At 40.0% G+C, this 5,310-nt stretch overlaps 1 pseudogene; it reads right to left on the minus strand.

Moving 5' to 3' along the window:
- Window positions 1-423: 423 nt before the first annotated feature.
- LOC103274784 lies at window positions 424-4,011 on the minus strand (annotated as a pseudogene).
- Window positions 4,012-5,310: the final 1,299 nt, after the last annotated feature.

The following is a 5,310-nucleotide window of genomic DNA, read 5'->3' on the forward strand; positions in this document are numbered from 1 at the left end:
ATCAAGTTTTTTAAAAAGTATTATCTTTCTAAATGTTTTAAAGCCCTCTATGTCAACCTAGGAGGCTTTTAGAAAAAAAAAAAGCTAACTTTTTTTTTCTGAACAAGTGATTATTTTACAGAATAGGGAAGAAGATTCTATAGGAAGATAAATTTGGCATTTTATGCACTGTTATATAAGGAAAATTTCTCTTAGTAATGAAAAGAAAAATTTTTAAATATTTAAGAGGTATGTATTTTTAAAATATTCCATATCTATGAGATTCTATAATTTATTTTAGATTTTTAATATTTATACATAATGACATTTGTCAAGTTCTTTTTTTATATTTATTTCTCTAATAGTCAATCAGAAATTATTAAAGTGTCCAAGACTGTTTTCCTAGGTCCTTGAAGATACAGGAATTCATCCCATGGGGGATCTTCAGAGATTTGCAGCCATGAAATTAATATGCAGTTTCACAAGGAGAAACAGTGGCAGACCATGTCTGAATTTGGTCATGTTCTGAATTACTTCAGATTGTGGCAAGACTGGTGCTTGCAACAGTTTATATCATTTTGACATGGGAACTCTCCAAAAACTGAACAAGAGTCTATTTTCCTGACAAGAACATGGATAGACACCTTATGCCTCCTTGGGGCATATACTGCCAGCAATTCCTTGTGGAATCTGCTGCTATCTTCCTTAGCAAGTGTCTTTAAACTGCAATTTCTGTATTATCTCTGTTAAAATTGCATTGCTGGGAGATGATTTCTCCCCACTATTTAGCATACTCAGAAGATGGTTTCTTTGGTTTGTCTAGTTGATGAATTGCTAGTGCTTGAATGTGTTTTTGAAAAGACTCTTTTGTCATGTCCTCTGTGGACTTTCCAGGGTATTTAAAAAAGCTTCCACTCTGCTTTCTAGGTAGTGAAGTGGCTTCTCTGACTGAATGATAAATTGTAAGCCTTGTATGCCATTGACTTGACATCGGTCCCTGAAGACAATATAGCTCAACTGCTCCTTGGTGTGCTGGTTGTTGAAGCTAGGCTCAAAGACAATCTTACAGTAGAGTTCCAGAAATATATTCTCTGAGGGGCTCTCCATGTCTGTTTGATAGTATATCTTGAAGCCACAGTTATTGTGAACTTCAATCCTCTACTGGTAAACAAACTATCCTCTGTCAGAGGGTTGAATTTCTCTATACCAAACCTCCTGACTTAGAAGGAGAGGTTTGAGGTATGAGCATGTTCAATGAGGGTGTCTTCAGCCATCTGCAGAATTTGTAATGCAGCCTGCTTTGTTATGTTTCCATGGAGAAGGGCTTCAATATGCAGCCATGATAGGAGCTGAGTTTAAAAAGCCTTAATGCAAGTAAGGGTGACAATATCCAGGGCTTCTTTTAACTCATGTTTAGTCCGCACCACTCTTTTCATCAGCAAATAGAGATAGTACATGGCATGCTGGTGAGGCTGTTTGTTGGGAGCCGGCCACGGAGGCCCACTGAGCATTAGGGATCAGGAAGGGCCGTTGATCCCAAGACGACTAGGATGCATTCAGGAGCTATTGACCCCATTTCCACCCCTTTCTACTCAGCACTAACCAGATTAAGCTCCTGTGGGCTCAAAACATAAAAACTCTGAGACCAGGATGAACACAAGCTAACTTTAAGCTCATTGCTCCCATTCTTCCGCAAACTGCAGTTTTGGCTTTCACACAACTTATAATTCAAACTCGTGTCACATTTAAGGGCCTTAGTATTGGTCACAGGCTTCTGGGTCATGATCTTAGGATTTATTGAAGGTATAAATCGTAGAATATAGTTTTAGAAGACAACCATTTTGTTGAAAGAATGCGGCTGGGTTACTTGCAGGTAGCCCACTGTGAACTTTGGACTGGGCCACATTCCAAACATTCTGGGATGGGCCACTTTCATTTGTAAAGTAAATACTTAAGCTTCTATAGAATTTTTTAACTTGGCATAAATCAATCAGCTTAGGATGAAAAAGGTTTATAGAATATGTCAGTCACAGATTAGGTTATCCTTTGCTATGGGATTTTAAGATTATCATATGAAAAGGGTTTAAAGGCAATCATTGACTAAGTTTTCATGGATTAAGGTTTCTGGTGGGTGGGGGATGCCCCTCCCACATCTGACTTTGTGTATAAAAGACCCATTGTAATTCCCAATAACACACATTGCTTCTGCACTAAACCGGAGTCCAGTCTCTTTCTCTCTCTCTCTCTCTTTCTCTCTTCTTCCCCCCAATTGCCGACACCGTCTCTACCTTTGGGGTACCCTGAACCCAGCTGCAGCTGGTCTCCGGCAGCAGTTCAGTCAGGACATTGTTAAGAGAATACATGTGTGACTCTCTGACATTGCAAACATTTTTTTCATCCATCTCAAAAGTAGCCATTTTCTCAAGTCTTCTATTGTAAAATGGGTGATTTTCATTATAGCCTTTTACCAAGAGATACTGCCCATAGATGGTATTTTGAATATCATAGCTCAAGTCTGCTAGCTCTGTTGCATATGTATACACTTTGAGTCTTTGAATAGTTCAAGGTATAAATAGGCCATGTTACTGTGCAAATGAGCCACATAAGCAAATGGGCTGAAAAATTCAAAGTTGAGACAAGCCTTCAGTTGGAAAAACTTACCATCTTGTTTGAACCATAGTTTACTCATAGCTATATTTTTAATAAGAGCAGGGTATGGTACTGCCTTTTTTTAAAAAAACAGTTAAATCTCAAAATTTGTAGAAATAATTTCATCATTTGTTGTAAGTTTAAATTTTGCATTCAGGTAAGCATTTTACCTTTTTTGATGACTTCATCTAGGACAGCTTCTTATTTGTACTAGGTCCCATACCACTCTTCTGTGCAATCAGTTTTTCCTTCAAAAGAATTAGAAACTATTGCCACCCAGACATTTTCTGGTCTGAGTTTATCAAGAGCCATCTCTACTAAGTCAGGTCTAAATTTTTCCAGTAAATATTCAGAGGGCAATAATGCCATATTTCTGTAATCTTATATGTATAGTCCTGTGGCCTCCCTTTATCTTTAAACCCAAAAGTAATAGCATTTTGATTTAAGTTCTGATAAGAGACTTTCCAGACCTTCATTCCGAATGGGATGACCAAGACAATAACCAGGATTTGATCTGTAGTATTTCAGAAGATCAGGTATGGGAAATGTCACAGAAGGAGTTCTAATATCCTTAATAGGTACTATTTTGTAAAGCTGTTTAAGATGTTCTTGGAAAGGGGGTTTAGGAAATCTGGCAATGGGATATTTTTGTTATCTACCTCAGAAAATAACTTTACCACCAGATTAGTCAAGTCATCTAAAGGTCCTCAACCTAAAATACAAATAACCTTTAAGTTGGATGAAAATAAGTAGAATGGAATTTCAGTAGCTCTTGACTTACAGCAATGCCTTCTTGATTTGGTCTAGTCTTTAGAGTGTATTTGTTCCTGTCCCAAGTTTACTGAAAGGGTGTTTGAAATTTCCTGTGTCTTTATCCAACTGAAAGAATCTCCAGGCATAATTCACCACATTATTCTCATGTTCTGAATCCACTGTATTCACTTCTCTGTCTTTGCAACTCTCATTAAACAAGGAGCACAGGAAAACTGTGCAAACTAGTCTAGGGCACCTTCTAAGTATTCATGGGAGGCATCAAAATAGTAATTGGTATGTTCTTCACTAGTAAAAGGAATTTGAACTTCCTCCACGCTCACTGAAAAACTGGCTGTATTCATTTTCTTTAGGGTATTTCTTTGTTCACAAAAAAAGCATATGTTCACAAAAATCACTTAAGCCAACAATATTTTGAAGATCTGACAATGAACCTATGTATATATCAAGCACTGCTGAAGACTTATCTGTGGTGGAATCACTGATGACAAGTGCTTTGATACCATTGGCCAGCTCTAGCCCATAGCAGTCTCATTTGTCCTCAGGGGATTTGATAATATGATTTCTTATTTTCTTGATAGCTTGGTTATTCATTTTGCTGTAAGTCTTTTTCCTGAAACTGTGAGGGTGACGATGTGTGTCTAGCTACAGGGGGCCAGGATGGTGCTCATGAACATAGTGAGGGAACACAGGGACATGCTTTCTGAGGTTCCTTCATCAGTTAGGTCCTTGGCCCTGCAGAGGTTGGAACAAGTCCCTCAAATCACATTTTAATAAAAGTTTAAAAATGTAAATAAAAGTTAAGGAGTAACATACAGAGAGGGATTCAAGATAGCCACCTAGTAGTAGCCAACTGGCACCTCTCTCTCACAGAGCAGATCAAGGAGAGTCCCAGCAGTCACTGACCCCCAGCAGCTTGAGCAGACTGAAATGAAAGACACATTTCATATCCTGCAGAGGGCTTTGGGAACAAATAGAGTGTGAGAATGAGAGAAAGCAGGCAGCCAGCTTTGGAGCCAGGAGGGCTCATCCTCATCAGGCACCAGGCTCATATTGGAACTGCAGTACTGCCTTATATGTGAGAGGAGGTGGAGGTGAGTGCTACTGATATGGTCTGTGATGATTTTCCTCCCCCTAGCCACACAGGACTCTGGTTTCATGCAGACAGCCACCTGGATATGGCACTGCAGTATACTACCAGAGCTCATGTGGCTCTAGGAACCCATCCAAGTTCTGAATGCTTATAGCCAATCAATCTCTGAGAGCTTGTACCCCATGGACAGCACTTGATTGCCAGCTCCTACACTGAGAAAGATTACCTACCCGTTTCACTTGCCCAAAGAGCAGGGTCTGCCACAAAGTACATGCCACTGGTTTGGAGCAAGCTTTGGCAGATTTGGCTGTTTTGGAGTTCTGAATACATCAGCCTTTAGTAAGAGAGGGAGAGTTTAAGAGAAATACTTGGTAGTCACTATATCCCCACCAGAATGCTTCTGGGCAATGGACAATGACAGCTTTCCTGCAGTGCTGCCACAGAGGCCAGGAGCCCTTCCCTCCTCCAGATCCCCACAGAGTCCATAACTGGGGATTGGAAGACAGTTTGGCTAACCTAAAGTGAGAAAAACTTTGCAGCAGAAAGTCACTCTGAGTTCTGAGCACTGTCTAATAGGGAAGATGAAGCTGAAGGCAGCAGGGCAAAGGCACCTGCAGTTCTGCAGTCCCCCTCTCCCTGTGGGAATTCTTTTATATGGCGGAAAAGATCCTAGGGCAGCAAGAACAAGAAGAAGCAACAAGACCCACGATGGTCAGGCCCTCACACTCTACCACCCCCAGGAAAAGGAGGAGTTCACAACAGAGAAGCACCCTGAGGGATAAAACTTAAAAATAAATCCACAAAAGGTCACCCACATA

Source organism: Carlito syrichta, unplaced genomic scaffold (genome assembly GCF_000164805.1).
Source record: "Carlito syrichta isolate Samal-C Ts95f unplaced genomic scaffold, Tarsius_syrichta-2.0.1 Scaffold314876, whole genome shotgun sequence".
Lineage (NCBI taxonomy): Eukaryota > Metazoa > Chordata > Mammalia > Primates > Tarsiidae > Carlito > Carlito syrichta.